The 18,494-nt window shown below is 56.5% G+C and overlaps 1 long non-coding RNA gene across 1 annotated transcript; it reads left to right on the top strand.

The window, feature by feature from the left end:
* Window positions 1–7,369: 7,369 nt before the first annotated feature.
* Window positions 7,370–16,889, top strand: LOC142088910 (uncharacterized). Its single transcript, XR_012676065.1, has 7 exons — window positions 7,370–8,660; window positions 9,191–9,614; window positions 11,654–11,717; window positions 12,214–12,359; window positions 13,625–13,697; window positions 14,954–15,085; window positions 16,467–16,889. It is a non-coding gene; the product is annotated as an uncharacterized LOC142088910 (long non-coding RNA).
* Window positions 16,890–18,494: the final 1,605 nt, after the last annotated feature.

Genomic DNA, 18,494 nt, shown 5'->3' on the forward strand with positions numbered 1-18,494 from the left:
GTCTTGAGCCGCGCATGCGCGCTGGTGCGCCTCTTTTTGCTCGCTGCTGCCACCGAACGATCAAAACTGGGTACTGCAGCCCTTGAGCCGCGTATGCGCGGTGGCGCGCTTTTCTTTGCTCGCTGCTGCCACCGAGCGACCAGGATTCGGTACTGCAGCGTGGGAGCCGCGCATGCGCAGGGGCGCGCTATTCTTTGCTCGCTGCTGCCACCGAGCGACCAAAATTTCCTACTGCAGGTCTTGAGCCGCGCATGCGCGCTGGCGCGCTTGTCTTTGCTCGCTGCTGCCACCGAGCGACCAAAATTTGGTACTGCAGCTCTTGAGCCGCGCATGCGCGCTGGCGTGCTTTTTCTTTGCTCGCTGCTACCACCGAGCGACCAGAACTCGGTACTGCAGCGCGGGCGCGACGCATGCGCAGTTGCGCGCTTTTCTTTGCTCGCTGCTGCCACCGAGCGACCAAAATTTGGTACTGCAGCTCTTGAGCCGCGCATGCGCGCTGGCGTGCTTTTTCTTTGCTCGCTGCTACCACCGAGCGACCAGAACTCGGTACTGCAGCGCGGGCGCGACGCATGCGCAGTTGCGCGCTTTTCTTTGCTCGCTGCTGCCACCGAGCGACCAAAATTCGGTACTGCAGCTCTTGAGCCGCGCATGCGCAGTGGCGCACTTTTCTTTGCTCGCTACTACCACCGAGCGACCAAAATTCGGTACTGCAGGTCTTGAGCCGCGCATGCGCGCTGGTGCGCCTCTTTTTGCTCGCTGCTGCCACCGAACGATCAAAACTGGGTACTGCAGGTCGGGAGCCGCGTATGCGCGGTGGCGCGCTTTTCTTTGCTCGCTGCTGCCACCGAGCGACCAGGATTCGGTACTGCAGCGTGGGAGCCGCGCATGCGCAGGGGCGCGCTATTCTTTGCTCGCTGCTGCCACCGAGCGACCAAAATTTCCTACTGCAGGTCTTGAGCCGCGCATGCGCGCTGGCGCGCTTTTCTTTGCTCGCTGCTACCACCGAGCGACCAGAATTCGGTACTGCAGCGCGGGCGCGACGCATGCGCAGTTGCGCGCTTTTCTTTGCTCGCTGCTGCCACCGAGCGACCAAAATTCGGTACTGCAGCTCGGGAGCCGCGCATGCGCGTTGGCGCGCTTTTCTTTGCTCGCTGCTGCCACCGAGCGAACAGTATTCGGTACTGCAGGTCGGGAGCCGCGTATGCGCGGTGGCGCGCTATTCTTTGCTCGCTGCTGCCACCGAGCGACCAGAATTTGGTACTGCCGCGTGGGAACTGCGCATGCGCGTTGGCGCGCTTTTCTTTGCTCGCTGCTGCCACCGGGCGACCAAAATTTCGTACTGCAGGTCTTGAGCCGCGCATGCGCGCTGGCGCGCTTTTCTTTGCTCTCTGCGGCCACCGAGCGACCAAAATTTGGTACTGCAGCTCTTGAGCCGCGCATGCGCGCTGGCGCGCTTTTCTTTGCTCGCTGCTGCCACCGAGCGACCAATATTCGGTACTGCAGCTCTTGAGCCGCGCATGCGCGCTGGCGCGCTTTTCTTTGCTCGCTGCTGCCACCGAGCGACCAAAATTCGGTACTGCAGGTCTTGAGCCGCGCATGCGCGCTGGTGCGCCTCTTTTTGCTCGCTGCTGCCACCGAACGATCAAAACTGGGTACTGCAGCCCTTGAGCCGCGTATGCGCGGTGGCGCGCTTTTCTTTGCTCGCTGCTGCCACCGAGCGACCAGGATTCGGTACTGCAGATCGGGAGCCGCGCATGCGCAGGGGCGCGCTATTCTTTGCTCGCTGCTGCCACCGGGCGACCAAAATTTCGTACTGCAGGTCTTGAGCCGCGCATGCGCGCTGGCGCGCTTGTCTTTGCTCGCTGCTGCCACCGAGCGACCAAAATTTGGTACTGCAGCTCTTGAGCCGCGCATGCGCGCTGGCGTGCTTTTCTTTGCTCGCTGCTGCCACCGAGCGACCAGAACTCGGTACTGCAGCGCGGGCGCGACGCATGCGCAGTTGCGCGCTTTTCTTTGCTCGCTGCTGCCACCGAGCGACCAAAATTCGGTACTGCAGCTCGGGAGCCGCGCATGCGCGGTGGCGCGCTTTTCTTTGCTCGCTGCTGCCACCGAGCGACCAGTATTCGGTACTGCAGGTCGGGAGCCGCGCATGCGCGGTGGCGCGCTTTTCTTTGCTCGCTGCTGCCACCGAGCGACCAGAATTCGGTACTGCCGCGTGGGAACTGCGCATGCGCGTTGGCGCGCTATTCTTTGCTCGCTGCTGCCACCGGGCGACCAAAATTTCGTACTGCAGGTCTTGAGCCGCGCATGCGCGCTGGCGCGCTTTTCTTTGCTCTCTGCGGCCACCGAGCGACCAAAATTTGGTACTGCAGCTCTTGAGCCGCGCATGCGCGCTGGCGCGCTTTTCTTTGCTCGCTGCTGCCACCGAGCGACCAAAACTCGGTACTGCAGGTCTTGAGCCGCGCATGCGCGCTGGCGCCCCCCTTCTCCGCGCTGCCGCCCGCCAGTAACGCCAATGTCGTACTGTGGTTCCTGCGGGGTGATGCCGCCGCTTTCGTTGCTTCGTCCGGGTAAGGATACGCTGCTGCCGCCCCACGTGCGCGGTGCCGGCGGGCGCTGGGCGCGCAAAGCGCGGACTTGCAGCGCCGGTGCCGCCCCCGGGCACGCGCCGCCCGGCGGGTGCTCGCTGGTGCTGCCGCCCCGTGGCCGAATCGCGGTACTGCAGCGCCGGCACCGCACAGGTGCGCAGCCGCGCCGCCGCCGCCGCCTTCGCTGCTGCCGCCCCGAAGCCGAAGCGTGGTACTGCAGCCCGGCGTCCGCGCGCCGGCTCTGGCCCCTCCATTCGCGGTCCCCATCCCGGTGCATCCCTCATCCCGGTGCATTCCTCATCCCGGGCGGCAACAGTTAGGTTGCCCCCCCTCGCATGCCAGCGCCCCCAAGAGTGTCGGCGTGTCCCGGTCCTGTCCCCAGCCCTGGGGCAGCTCCCCGTCCCCTGTCCCTGTGGCTGATCTTTGGGCTCTGTGTTCCCCCAATAAAACACGGGGACGGAGGGCACCCCTGGGGACAGGGGGCGGGGACCCCCAGAGAGTGGGCTGTGCTGCCATCGCTCCTTGGTGCTGGCCCTGCTTGTCCCCTGACCCCCCAGCGGTGACCAGCTCCGGGCCACTGGCGGGAACCCTCACTGTCACCTTCCCCCCATGCCGGTTGCCACCAGCGACAGGGACAGCAAGGCCCCCCCCCCCCCCGCCACGCACACGGGTGTGCAGGGGCACAGGCCACCCCCGTCAGGTGGACACGCTGGGGACACCGTCTGCCCCAGGGGTGTTTGGGGTCCCCAGGGTGGGAGCGGTGCTGCAGGATGCCGGATCCCCCCTGCGCAAGCCCTGCAGACCCAGGTGGAGCACAGGCATCCCCCAGCCCTGTCTCCGCGTGGCCGTGGGTCAGTGCTGCCATTGCGTGGCCAGCGGCTGGGAGGACACAGCTCCCGCCGGCTGGGGCCAGAGGAGCCCGGCAGCCTGGGGACCCCCGGGAAGGGCTGGCTGGGGTGGGGACTCGGCGCCCAGGGCCCAGGGCACCCCAGAGACCCGACAACAGGGTGCAGCATGAACTATTTTATTACCTGTGCAGTATCCATGAGTGAGTCCCTGTCGTGGTTTAACCCCAGCCAGCAAAAATAAACGCCACGCAGCCGCTCGATCACACCCCCCCCGGTGGGATGGGGGAGAGAATCGGGAGGGCACAAGTAGGAAAGCTCCCGGGTTGAGATAAAAACAGTTTAATAATTGAAATAAAACTAAGTAGAACAGTAATAATAACAATGAGAACAACAACAATAACAGAATACACAAAGCAGGCAATGCACAACACAACCGCTCACCGACCGCCGACCGCGTGTCACGAACGGGGGGCGAGCCCCCCCACATACCTGTTTTTTATACTGAGCATGATGTCACATGGTATAGAATACTCCATTGGCCAGCTGGGTCCACCACTCCGGCTGTGCTCCCCACTCCCGGTGCAAGCATCACCCAGCAACAGCCAAAGCATCAATGGGCCATCAACGTTCCTTTCACACCGAACCTAAAACACAGCACACCCCCCAAGCTACTGGGAAGAAGGTTAACTTTGTCCCAGCCGGAACCAGGACAGTCCCCATCATTCCCATCCCATCCTGGTCCCCCAGTGGGTCGGGGTCCCAGCTGCCGCTGGGGGTCGCTGCAGGTGTGGGGGGTGGGATCCCTTCTCCCCAGAGTGCCCCCCACCTCCCCAGGGTCATCCCTCCCAGTCTCAACCCCCCACATGGCGTCCCCAATCTCCCGAGAAACACCTCTGTCCCCAAATGTCCCCCTACTCCACTCCCAGGGTCCTTCTCGGACCCCAGGATTCCCCCTCCCGCCCCATCCCGAGGCCCCCCCCCCATCCCCACGGTCACCCCCAGCCCTGAGACACACCCCCCCCCTCCTCTCAGCACGGCAGGTGCCTGGGGAGATGCTGGGAAGAGCCGGCACCGCCGTCTCGGGGTCCCGCTGACCCTCATCCCCCCTAAAGTCTTGCACCATGCTCTGCTCCTTAGGGGGAGTGCCCACAGTCGGGGGGGTGGGGGCTCCCCTCCTCCCCAGGGAACCCCCCCAATCTGTCCAGGGCACCCTCTGCCACCTCCCCAGGGTCCAATCACCGTAACAGGGTCTGACCCTGAGATCCCGCTGGTTAACATCAGGTCCAAGAGTAGGTTCCTCATTACTCCTTGATTAGTTCTTAGGTGCCAGCTCGAGCTGGGTGCCTCCAGAGAGGGACCCCTACCCCGGATCGCCCCTCCTTGCACACCCGCACCCGTTGCAGGAGGGTCCACGCACACCATGGGAGCCACGTGAGAACCGGAGGCGGCCTCGAGCCTGCCCAGCAGCAGTCAAAACACCCCAGTGGTTTCAGACACCGGCTGTTTTGCTCCCAAACCCAAGAGAAAAATAACCACCACTGTCACACGAGGGTCCTGCACAACTACCGCTGTCACACGAGGGTCCTGCACAATCGCCACCATCGCACAAGGGTCCCCGTGCACCTGCCCGCCATTGCACAAGGGTCCCCTGCACACCAACCAGTTGCATAAGGGTCTTCCTGCACTGCCCCCCCCATCGCACGGGGGTCTCCACACACCGACCCCCCGTGCGCAAGGGTCCCTACACAATCACCACCGTTGCACGGGGGTCCCTGCACAGCCCCCCGCACTGCACAAGGCGCCGTGCGCATGCGTACTTCCGGGGCGGGGACTACAACTCCCGGCGTGCCCCCCGCGGGCGGCCCGGAGGAGCCGCGCGCTGATTGGCTGCGGAGGATATTTCAACAGGGCGCGCGGCGGGGTCTGCACCCAGGCGGCGGCGGCGGCGGCGGCGGCGGCGGCGGCGGCGGCGGCGGCGGCGGCGGCGGCGGCGGCGGCGGCGGCGGCGGCGGCGGCGGCGGCGGCGGCGGCGGCGGCGGCGGCGGCCTGAGGTGCCGCGGGCACGGCGGGCTGAGGGGAGACCGGGGGCCGTGGGGCTTGGGGGGCTGTGTGCCCTAGATGCGCTGGGGAGTGGGGCTGCGTGCCCTAGATGCGCTGGGGAGTGGGGCTGCGCGTCCCGGAGGGGGCCGGGGAGTGGGGCTGGGGGGGGGCTGCGCGTCCCGGAGGGGGCCGGGGAGTGGGGCTGGCGGGGGGCTGCGCGTCCCGGAGGGGGCCGGGGAGTGGGGCTGGCGGGGGGCTGCGCGTCCCGGAGGGGGCCGGGGAGTGGGGCTGGGGGGGGCTGCGCGTCCCGGAGGGGGCCGGGGAGTGGGGCTGGGGGGGGCTGTGCGTCCCGGGGGGGCCGGGGAGTGGGGCTGGGGGGGTTGTGTGTCCCGGGGGGGCCGGGGAGTGGGGCTGGGGGGGCTGTGTGCCCTAGATGCGCTGAGGAGTGGGGCTGTGTGTTCTAGGGGGGCTGGGGAGTGGGGCTTGGGGGGGCTGCGGTGCCCCAAGGAGCTGGGGAATGGGGCTGTGGGTCCTGGCGGGACTTGCGAGTGGGGCTTGGGGCTCCCAGGGGGCTGGAAAATGGTTGTGGGTCGGGTGCTGTGAACACCGGGGGTCCTGGGGCTGGGAGGTGCTTGCAAACACTGGGGAGGGGCTGCGAGCATGGGGGGCACAAGGGTTGCACCAGGGTCGGTGCACGATCACCACCATTGTACGGGTATCGATGTAGAGGCAGCCGCGCTGCACGAGGCGCCGTGCGCATGCGCACTCCGGAGGCGGGGACTACAACTCCCGGCGTGCCCCGCGCGGGCGGTCCGGTGGAGCCGCGCGCTGATTGGCTGCGGAGGGTATTTCAACGGGGCGCGCGGCGGGGTGTGCACCGAAGCGGCGGCGCAGCGTGAGTGTGAGGGGCCGCGGGCCCGGGGAGCCGAGGAGTGGGGCTGTGGCGGGGGGGGCGGTCCTGCAGGCTCCGCGGAGGGGGGCTGGGGGGGGGGCTCCAGGCGGAGGAGGGGCTGTGAGCATCTGGGGAGTGGGGCTGGGGGGGGGGCTGTGTGCCCTAGGGGGGCCGCGCAGTGGGGCCGGGGGGGGGGAGGGGCGGCGGCGGCGCTGTGTGCAAACAGACCCCCCCTGCGAGTTCCTACTGTAGCCCCGTGGGGACGGGGACCCCCCAGCCCTCCCTGCAGGCAGATGGGCAACCTGTAGGCAATGGAGGCTGCCCGTCCCAGCGAGGTGCTCGAGTGTGGGGGTTTCACGGGCCGAGTCGAGGGAGGAGCTGCTGGAGAGAGGGATTAGAAACGGCCTTCTGCCCCCGAAACTGCTGGAGCATTTTAAGGGGAGGGACAAGTCCACCCCAGGGCCCCAAGGGGAAGACCTCGGAGCAGGGACTTGGGGTTGTTCCAGGAGCAAAAGCTGGTCCCAGCCAGCTCTCCTCTGCTCCCCCGGCACCGGGATCAGCCCCGTTTCTGCCAGAAGCATCACACAAGCGCTTGCCCTCCCCGGGGGCATCTTTGGGACTTGAGAAGAGGCGCAGCAGCTGGGTTTATGGGCTCAGAAATGGGCGCTAAGTGAGCTGGTTTGGGGGCCCAAAGCAGAAGCCGGTTTGGCCGTTTGTGCGGGGGGGTGGGAGGGCATTGGGGGCTGCAGGGGAAAGCAGGGGGTGGGCAGGGTGCGTGGACCCTCCCCAGGGGCGGGGGTCTGGTCCTGCTGGACCCTGAAGTGCGGGAGGCCGGCATGCACCAGGCCAAACTCAACGTCTGGGTGGTCTCTGCTTTTCAGACCCCGCACGCCCTCTTCGAGTCCAGCTCTTCCTTGTTGACTGCTTAGAATAGTTATTAACTAATTAGTTGTACAAACTAATTAATATATATACAATGTACAACTATGATATTTAATCCTAATAGTCAAGGTTTGACAGCGATTGATTTACGACCTTGTCAAAAGCCCAGGCTGTTGCAAATAGCTTGAGCTTGTAAGGAGAAGGAGCTGAAATCAACGGGAGCTTCAGTGCAGAGCTGGAGCTTCAATTAGCCAGAACCGTAGCAAGCAGGAGCTGGAACGAGACGGGGTGTCCGCTGTCTGGGGCATGCCTTAGCCAGAGGCAAAATTACCTGCAGCTGTAATGAGCAGGAGCTGCGATTCGCTGCAGTGTCTATTTGCCAGAGCATCCGTCGGCCGGACTGCACTCCCAGCACGGCTGAAGAGCAGCCAGGCGCAGGCAGGGCTGTCCCCAGCAAGGAGCTCCGAGCGGCAGGGAGGCGAGTTGTCCTTCTGCCAGCGGGCAGCCCGGCCTCTTCCCTCGGGGATTAAATCCACGCCACGTGCCTCTCTCTGCGTGGAGGGTCTCTCCCGGTCCCGTTCCCGAGGGCTGAAGTGAGGTGGGGGTCTCCCGGCTCTCCCAGGGGCCAGGCGGCAGCACGAGGCGGCGGTGTCTCCGCGGTACCTAGCAAAGGGGAGAGAAACCGGCCGGCTGGAGCTCCCGGGGTGCACGGCGTGGCCCCGCACGGCAGAATCCTTCCCTGTGTTTTCACCGTTGGCTGGGTGTGACAAACAGGTTCATTTTGTGCCTCCTCTTTTCCCAGCGTCACCTTCTGCGTCACGTGAAGAAAATCGTGCGTGGCTGATGCCGCTTGCTGCTCGGGTAATGGCACGTGTGGGGCTGGGGGAGCGGGGAGAAACATTGGCGCGTTCAAGGACGCTGCAGCTACTCCACATCAAACCCAGGGAAAAGGCAAATTTGCTGCCAGTGCAGAAAAGCTGATGAACAGTTGCCGTTAACAGAGCATGCCTCGTTCCTGAATTGGTCCCCGGGTAGTTACGAATGTTTTCCTTTCAGGTAAAAGAATGAACTTTCATCTACGATAAATTAAGAGCTGCCTGTGACCTTCTTTAGGGTCAAGTGTTTCTCTTCTGTTTGTTCATACTGATTTTATGGGCAGGTTGGAAATAGCCTTTTATTTTTATATGCATAACTCAATTTTTAGTAATATGTGGTGTCAGTATAGTTGATTTTTGAGCACCTAGGTAACACTAGAAATGTAATGAATGAAACACGACGGAAACTGATATTTAAACTTGATTTTTACTTGATTTTTTTTTTTTTCATTAGAGTGTTGATGGCATGTTGTCCTGTGGCTCAATCCATGTTCTGTTCAGTGGAGTCTTCAATCTAGGACTTTTAAGGAAAAAAGTTTGTGTCGTGGTTTAACCTGGCAGGCAGCCAAATACCACGCAGCCGCTCGCTGACTCCCCCCCCGCCCCCCCGAGTGGGACGGGGAGAGAATCGGAAGGGTAGGAGCGAGAAAAACTCGTGGGTTGAGATAAAGACAGTTTAATAGAACAGAAGAGGGAAAATAATAATAATAATAATGATAGAATATACAAAATGAGTGATACACAATACAATTGCTCACCACCCGCGCTGACCGATAACCAAGTAGCGATCGGTACTTCCTGGATCACGCCTACCGTTCATATACTTGAGCATGACATCACATGGTATGGAATACCCCATTAGCCAGCTGGGCTGGCTGTCCTGATTATGTTCCCTCCCATCTTGTGTACCTAGCTCAGTCAGTAGGCACGGGAGCTGTCCTTGGACTAGGAGGGCACTTAGCAACAACTGAAAACATCAGTGTGTTATCAACATTCTCCTCCTACTAAATCCAAAACACAGCACTAGGAAGAAATTTAACCCTATCCCAGCCGAAACTAGGACAGTTTGTCCTTCCAAAAAAGGGCTAGTCATTCATAGGATCGAGGTATAGACTTGGAGAGTCGCTTAAGTACGTGATCAGAATTAAAGCCAAATGTCGCTTAATGTTGCTGCTGTTGGTCTTCACTTTCATTAATTTCCCCGCTGCTCTGTCATGGTTGGGAGCTGTGAATCTGAATTTTTTTCACATTTTTCTCCCCAAGGAGAGGCTACCTTTAAAAGTTACTTAGTTTCCTCGCAAATGCATCGGTCAATAAAATTGAGTTATGATTCTTAAAACCACAAAAATGACATAAGTCTTACAGATCTGGACTATTTCTGAACACGTATTCATCACATGCAGATGTCATCGGGATACAGATCGTCTGCACTTCATGCTCTGACAAGACAACATGCTGAGACAGGGACGAGCTCCAAAAGAAAAAAAAGGTACAACGTCAAGGTTTTGTTTTGTTGTTGGTTTTTGTGGGGTTTTTGTGTTTGTGTTGGGTTTTGTTTGTTTGTTTTTTAAGAGTGCGCTGTTGACCGGTGGCAGCCTGCAGAGCTCTCTCGCTGCCTGACCTCTCCTTTTCTTCTCTGTCACTCCTCTTTCGTGGCTGTAATTTTCACTCGGGTAGTTTTAGAAGAGCAACGTAGTTACTTGCCTGTGTAAATGTGCTGGTAATACCTGGAAGGTAAATGCTTGAACCAGTAGCGAATAACGTGGCTACAAGTAGAATTTCTGAAGGAAGAACAACAACAACAGGAAGCAAGTAGCAAGTTACCACAAATTTGTATGCGTCAAACACATCAAAGTCTTACTGCCAAACATCGTTTGGCAATGTGTTCCAAATGGCTAGTTTTGGTAAACATAAACTTTCAGGAAGTTCAGGGTTGTGTGTGGAAAAACATGCCCCTCTGTCTAGGTGTCCTGCTATGTAAATAGCATCAGTCAGTAGCGCATCCAGTGGCAGGGCTGTTGTTCCCTACTCTCGATATTGCCGTAGTAGTGTTGTGATATTTCGACCTAAGAGACGGGTATAGGAATGGAAGGAGAATGCCTGCGTTCTGCAAGGGCTACGAATGCCGACCCTTTTCTCTGCCTGCTGCTTTCCTGTGCGTGAGATGAAACTGTATTGTTTTTCTCCCTTGTTCCCGGTCGAAATATTTCTGAAGCTGTCGCTACTGTGGGTTTGCAATTTGTGTTACTGCGTTTTTGTAGAGTTCTGGTTACGGATCATTTCTACCGTGGCAAAGTGTCAAGATACGGTTTTCAGTTTAAAGCTTCGAAAACTGCATTTGCTGAAATCGGAGTAGGTGAAGCGGATTGTTGTGGTTTAACCTGGCAGGCAGCTAAACACCACGCAGCTGCTCGCTCACTCCCCCTGCCCCCAAAGTGGGATGGGGGAGAGAATCGGAAAAAAAAGTGAAGTTCGTGGGGTGAGGTAAAGACAGTTTAATAGGACAGAAAAGGAAGGGGAAACAATCATAATGATAAAAGGATATACAAAATAAGCGATGCACAATGCGATTGCTCACCGCCCGCCGACGGATGCCCAGCCGGTCCCCGAGCGGCGGTCGCCGCCCCCCGGCCAACTCCCCCAGCGTATATACTGAGCGCGACGTCATATGGTATGGACTATCCCTTTGGCCGGTTTGGGTCAGCTGTCCTGGCTAAGGTCCCTCCCAGCTTCTCGCTGGCAGGGCATGAGAAGCTGAAAAGCCCTTGACTAGCGTAAGCGCTGCTTAGCAACAACTAAAACATCAGCGCGTTATCCACATTTTTCTCGTACTGAATCTAAAACAGAGCGCTATACCAGATACCAGGAAGAAAATTAACTCTATCCCAGCCGAAACCAGGACACCGATCTTGCGCGTGATCCCGCTGTGCTCGCAGGGGTGCTCAGTGGCTCCTCATCAAAACAGCGAGGTGTGTGTGTGGACGTCCGTAGGGTTGCGCTCGGGGTCTGAGAGCGTTATGTATTTTTGCTGTTGGAAGACGGAATAGAGCGTGTGCCCGTGAAATCTAATGACGGTCGAAGGTTGGGAGGGACCCTGAGCAGGTTTGGTGGCACAACTGCAGTTTTAAAAGATCTTGACCGTTTGGAGAAACGGCCTGGAAAAAAGGATTCCTCTTTTGCAGCGAGTTCACGAGGACAGATGGGTTGCTGTACTCTTTAACAAAAACACTCAACTTGGGACGTATAGGGTGAGGAAATCTCGGCTATGCTTAGGCTTGGGAAAACGTATGTAGGTATCTGTGTCTGTCACCTGCGTGTCTCTAGGAAAGTGAGTTCTAGCGAAACTAAAACTGCCAATGAGCCAACAAAAAGGCACGGTTGTCTAAAACATGTAGAAGCTCTAGCGGCCTGTCTCAACAACTGTACCAAAGATGATGCAAAATACTTTTTCCTCCTCTCAGTTGTAGTCTTCACAGAAAAGGAAGCTTTGTGCTAAACGTTGGGTTTTTTTTCCATTCGTCTCAGCAGAATGACAACTGCCGTGAAAGTACGAGACAGATGGAAAGGATCCATAGTGGTCTGCAAGTACGAGGTACGTCTGTGATACGTGTCTGCATTTTTCCTAAGGTGCTTGTAGTATGGACTTTACAGTTAACGTTAAGAATGTGGCAACTCTCCTTCTATATTTTTTTTTATGTGAAATATTTTAACACAAATACTAAAAATAAATAAGGTCTGTTCTGGAGCGTGGTACGCCTATGCAAAGCTTGCTTCCCTCCGTCTATTTTCTCTTCCTGCAAGCACAGTCTTCTGTTTCTGTGTGCTTACTATTAAAGGGTGCTGCGAAAGTAATGTTGGACTAGAAGAGGAAAGGAACCGTTTGTAGGAGTTCGGATGTTCGGGAGAAACAGACTTTGTATTCACGATAAAAGCTTTATGCTTTTTCGGTCAGTAGGTGTTTAAAATACCTTACAGTAGTACTCGAAAACCTTACTGAGATACTAGCATCTGTGCTAAAAGCCATCAAGGTCAAAGAAGAGACGTGGACAAAACGGGACAAATCGGCGTCGCTTCGGTGTGTTTTCCAGGCTTTCCCGAGAAGCGTTAGCAGCCTCATAACTAGCGACAGCGAGTCCTGACGTGTTTCCCATCAGAATGCATCTTCAGAGATGATGTACTTGGCAGAAGTCATCCGCAACGAGACTTTTCACTCTCTCTGGAAAAAAACAAAGTAGTAAGTCGATTTCCTTCCAAAGACCTAAGCGCAGCACGTCTTCCAACAGTCGATGTATCGCTGATCTTTGGTTCTCAGGTGTAACAGTCGAGATATCATAAAAACGCGTTCCTCCGCATGCTTGGGTACAGCCAAAAGCATTAGCAAATCTGCCAATCCCTTTTGGTAGCCTTATCTATTGCAGCAGTGGGGATTTCATATTCCCCACCGCCTGCTCCCCGCTCCCCCCCCCCCCCCCCCCCCCAAAAAAAAAAGTGAAACTATATGGGAGATCTCTTATCTCACTGATTTTTCTATCATAAATGAATTTTAAAAAAGAAAGTTAAAACTGTATAATTTACAAACTGATTTGCGTTGTTTAAACTGCAACTGCCGAATAGCTGTAGCGTATAATTTATTAGGTGTACTTAAGCAGTTAGGTAGTTGTTCTAAATGTTTAAAAAGAGGCAACTGAACGTTACGGGTTTTTTTTCCCAATCTTTTGGCAGAGTGCTCTGAAGTCCTTTATTTCTGTCTCGCTTTCAATGGCGCTTTTCCCCGGCAGTTCGGTAGCATCGGTCTCGGCGCAGCTGGCCAGGCGTCCCTCCTAGTCATGTAACACACGCAAAACCCCTGGTCAAATGATAGCTGTGTATTTTGGAGGTAGATAATTTAACGGTATGAATTCACAGCTATGCAATTTAAATTAATGCAAAAGGAAAATCAAATATTTTTATAGCATAAGTATTCTTCTTGTACGTGTATAAACATACGCGCACCTTTTTAGCATAAAATGAATTGCTGAGATTTGTTCTTTCTTTTTCATTTTACTCTTCAAAGTTTTACACTTCACTTTCAGCTTTATTGACCAAGCAAGCAAGATGCGCAGCAGCAGCAGCAGCGCCAGGGCTGGAGCTGTGGCGGCGGATCCGTGAGCGTAGATGCTGTTTACGGTACACCCTTGTCCTGCAGCCTCACGGGGTTATCTCCCTGCAGCGGTGCTGTAAGGAAGGGACGAGGCGTTTTCCAACACCAGCAAGAGCGTTTACTTCTCTGCGAAGAACGTGTTCAAAAATCGTGTCAATTATTTAATTATGCTGATTTTAAGCGTTCGAATCGCTCTAGCTTTTAAAGGACGTGTTGTATTTCGAGCTGACCTGTTTGCCTAGCATCCTCCTTTAGCTCAACTACTACCCTATCCCTTATCCGACTGAATTCCTCTGCTTCCTTCGGTGCTGCTATTTTTTTAATATGCTGAAATGTCATTTGGGATTTTTGTTTTTCAGATGTAAGCGTCCCGTGCTGCTCAAGAGAGACCCCCAGCCCAGGTTTGCCTGCCGGTCGTTAGGCGTGCTGATGGTAAGGGGCCAGCTGCCAGCCTGCGGGACAGGGGCTGGGGGGGGGGGGCTGCAACCGTTTGGGGGGGGCCGCCCCTCCTTTATTTTTCTAGCAGAGCCCCCCTTTTTGGCGGGGGTGCGTGCGTACATACGTAAATGGCATTATTAAAGTAACGAGCTGCCGGTTGGGGCCGTTTCCCTCGTTTTGTGCCTTTTTGGGGGGGTGATGATGTCATTTGGGGCACCCCAACATCACCGCGGGGGTGATGATGCCGTGGAGGAGCAGGTGAGTGGGGAATGGGGGGTCATGGGGGGGATCCCCCCCAAAAAAGGGGGTCACAGCCCAAAAAATGCCTGAAAATTCATGGGGGGGGGGGGTTAAAAATTTTTAAAAACTGTAAATACGTGTGTGAGGCCTTGAAATAGAGAAAAGTCTCTCGTTGTTATATATATTGAAAAATAATATTCATTTATATGTATAAAAGGATTTCAAAATAAGAACCTATATCTGTCATAGTATATAAAGGATTTTAGAGTATAAAAAAATTTGGAAGACATATATAGGGTTTTAAAATACAAAAATAACTCGTGTATATATATAAATTAAAAAATAAAGGACTTTAAAATGCAAAAAGGATGATATATTTTATATACGAAGGAATTTAAAATAGAAAAAAGTCTGAATAGATATAGCTATCTACACTTACTACGTGTTACCTAGAGAGTCTAAATAGATATTGTATGTAATCTAAGAGATTATATCTAAGTCTAAATAGATATCTAAGTCTAAATAGATATCTAAGTCTAAATAGATATCTAAGTCTATAAAACTCGACACACCCCACCCCGTCCCCCGAAACACCTCTCTGCTGAAGATATAAAAGCGCTTTCAAAAGCTGCCTCTTCCCTGTTCTCCTTTTCCGCCTTTTCCCATCCTGGTTTGGGGCCAGTTCCCCCAACAGGGACTTTCCCCTGCAGGACCGTGCACAGAGAGCGGGACCTGCCGCCATGGCATAAAAATACCACAAAACCCCTGATTCAGGGCCTGCAAGGGCTGAAAAAAAAACAACCCACAATTCTGGGGGAAAAATACCCAACTTGGAGCTCCCGGGAGAGCCAAATCCACCTGGATTTGGGCAGCCGGAAAGCAAAAAAACCCCCATTTTCATGCACAAAACCAAAAGCAAAAATCACCAATTTTTGTTGTGAATAAGCATTGAAAAACCTCCAAATTGAATATTTTGGAAAAGGAAAAAAACCCCAATTTTTATATTATAGAAAAGCAAAAAACCCCCCAATTTGGGGTGAAACACCAGCCATTTGAGGGGCATCGCTCATGGTCATCCAGTGTGGGTCATCCAGTGTGGGTCAGTTATCGGGAACTGTTTTATCTGTTGCGGAGTATCCCAGGTGAGTTATCTGCTGTGGATGGTCCTGGGTGGACCCCCTGGTGTAGGTCATCCCCACGCATGTTCCCCCATGCATGTTTCTACCCACACACACCCCTCCCAGTGTCCGCCCCTCCTTTCCCGCGCGAGGTTGTTTCCCCCGCGCGAGGTTGTTGTTTCCCCCGCGCCACGCCCCCCATATCCCCTGCCCTCCTACCTCGTGCCGCACTGCCCTCCTCTCTCCTCTCCCTCCTCCCACCCCCCCGTGTTCCGCACTGCCTCCCCGTAACCCCTCTGCCCCGGACCCCTGGGGTGCTGCCTGCCCCGCCAACCTGCCCTCCGCCCAACTCTGACACCCCCCTCCCACTCCCCTGCACCCCACTCCCACCCCGCTCTCCCTCCTCCTGCGTTTTGGGTATGTGCTGAAAACAGCGTTCATGACGCAGGGGTGTGTTAGTTCCTGCTGAGCAGCGCTTGCACAGCGCTGGGGGCTGTTCTGTTCCTCAGCCTGCCCTGCCAGCGAGCAGGCTGGGGGTGCACAAGGGTTTGGGAGGGGACACAGCTGGGAGAGCTGACCCCAACTGACCCAAGGGATATTCCAGACCGTATGATGTCATGTAATAAAACTAGGGGGGAGGTTGCCAGGGGGGCCGCTGCTGGGCTGCGGCTGGCTGGGCATCGGTCGGTTGGTGGCGAGCAATTGTTTTCATTTGTACTGCTTGCCTGTCTTGGGTTTTTCTCTGTTGTTGTTTTTTTGGTCCCCCCCCCCCTTTTCCTTATAAGTGGAGTTTTTTCACTTTTGCCCTTCCAATTCTCTACCCCATTCCACTGAGGGAGGGGAGCGAGTGAGTGGTTGTGTGGTGCTTAGATGCCGGCTGGGATTAAACCATGACACAAGGTGAGTTGCAAGCCCTGCCTGGCTTAAATGCTTTAGGCTCTCCGTGTTATTCCTGCCATCTTGCTAGGCCATCCTTGTTCTTTCCTGCTGCTTTAAAGTGCCTTGTGCTCCATAAGCAGGCTGGGAAGTATGGTTGTTGCAGAAACTGCTACACCCTGTGCCTCCTTCTCAGGTTGTTAGCTTTGCCCGTTGTATGGGCTGCCGAGGTCGTCGGCTCTGCACGGGACGCAGGCAGCCTGCAGAGCTTAACGCCAAGCCATTCCTTTCCCCTCTGCGCAGCAGCGGTTCTGCCGCTGCTACAGGCAGCCACTCGCTCGAGGGCGAGGGGCTGGGATGACGACAGGCTGCTGCACGCTTCAGTCGAACTAAGACGCCCCCCAAGCTACTGGGAAGAAAGTTAACCCAGTCCCAGCTGGAACCAGGACAGCAGCTAAGGGAACCGAGCTGCTCACCTGTCACGTTGGCAGAACAGCCCCTCCAGCCCACTAAGTACTGCGTGTTGCAGGCAGCAAAGTGCAACTGTGACGCTTGCTGGCAGGAGCGGCAAGGAGTGCAGAGCTACGCGCCCTGTACAGAGCAAGGATGGAACCTGCCGGCTCTACGGTCATCTGCTGAGGACACCTAATACACCAACATGCCTCTTCGCTTTCCCTGCTTCATTTCTAATTACTTTGCACGCTGGAGGGCAGGGTGGTAAGTGACGTCGTGCAGTGTCTCTCCTCCAAGTGACAAGCCCTGCATGGCAAGCCTTGTGTGTGTGCAGGATGAGGAGAGCAGAGTGCTGATAGCACAGAGGTGAGGAAAGGTGCAAACACCACAACAAAGCCCCAGGACCACCAGCGTATCGCTCGTTTGCAGATCAGCCACTGGCACCGGGTCTGCTCAGAAGCGCGGTTTCCTGATCGACATAGCTGCCCCTCTCCTGCTTTCAGGGTGTCACCTGTGTTGCCTTATTTTTTTTTTAAATCTCTCTCCGGCATCTGTTGAGTCGCTGCTGTCACTGCCACAACCCAGATGCCACATGCAGACCGAGACAGCAATCCCTGGGGCTTCCTCTGGGTTAGAAAGAAACCTGTTCCACGGGTTCCCCGTGCTGCTTCTCCTCCCCAGGTAATGGTCTGGGGGGCACAGACTGATACCACCGGACTTTTAAAGCAGCCGAAGGGAAAGGACTGAAATGCTGGAGCCACCGGGTGTTTTTGATACAGAGGTGACGAAGATTAGTGCCCGGGCCGCGAGTGGGAAAAGGGCAGAGAAATCTAAGCCCAGTGCCCCCAGTAAGCAGTTACCATCTTTCGATGGTACGAACTGGGCGGAGAGATGGGGAAAGGGTCGGTGAGACGGCGGTGGCACCCGGCGGCCAGAATTGGGTACTGCAGCTCTTGAGACGCGCATGCGCAGTAGCGCGTTTTTCTTTGCTCGCTGCTGCCACCGAGCGAACAGAATTCGGTACTGCAGCTCGGGAGCCGCGCATGCGCAGTGGCGCGCTTTTCTTTGCTCGCTGCTGCCACCGAGCGACCAGAATTCGGTACTGCAGCTCGGGAGCCGCGCATGCGCAGTGGCGCGCTTTTCTTTGCTCGCTGCTGCCACCGAGCGACCAGAATTCGGTACTGCAGGTCTTGAGCCGCGCATGCGCGCTGGTGCGCCTCTTTTTGCTCGCTGCTGCCACCGAACGATCAAAACTGGGTACTGCAGCCCTTGAGCCGCGTATGCGCGGTGGCGCGCTTTTCTTTGCTCGCTGCTGCCACCGAGCGACCAGGATTCGGTACTGCAGCGTGGGAGCCGCGCATGCGCAGGGGCGCGCTATTCTTTGCTCGCTGCTGCCACCGAGCGACCAAAATTTCCTACTGCAGGTCTTGAGCCGCGCATGCGCGCTGGCGCGCTTGTCTTTGCTCGCTGCTGCCACCGAGCGACCAAAATTTGGTACTGCAGCTCTTGAGCCGCGCATGCGCGCTGGCGTGCTTTTTCTTTGCTCGCTGCTACCACCGAGCGACCAGAACTCGGTACTGCAGCGCGGGCGCGACGCATGCGCAGTTGCGCGCTTTTCTTTGCTCGCTGCTGCCACCGAGCGACCAAAATTTGGTACTGCAGCTCTTGAGCCGCGCATGCGCGCTGGCGTGCTTTTTCTTTGCTCGCTGCTACCACCGAGCGACCAGAACTCGGTACTGCAGCGCGGGCGCGACGCATGCGCAGTTGCGCGCTTTTCTTTGCTCGCTGCTGCCACCGAGCGACCAAAATTCGGTACTGCAGCTCTTGAGCCGCGCATGCGCAGTGGCGCACTTTTCTTTGCTCGCTACTACCACCGAGCGACCAAAATTCGGTACTGCAGGTCTTGAGCCGCGCATGCGCGCTGGTGCGCCTCTTTTTGCTCGCTGCTGCCACCGAACGATCAAAACTGGGTACTGCAGGTCGGGAGCCGCGTATGCGCGGTGGCGCGCTTTTCTTTGCTCGCTGCTGCCACCGAGCGACCAGGATTCGGTACTGCAGCGTGGGAGCCGCGCATGCGCAGGGGCGCGCTATTCTTTGCTCGCTG

The sequence above is a fragment of the Calonectris borealis genome, chromosome 15 (assembly GCF_964195595.1).
Source record: "Calonectris borealis chromosome 15, bCalBor7.hap1.2, whole genome shotgun sequence".
Taxonomy (NCBI): Eukaryota; Metazoa; Chordata; class Aves; order Procellariiformes; family Procellariidae; genus Calonectris; species Calonectris borealis.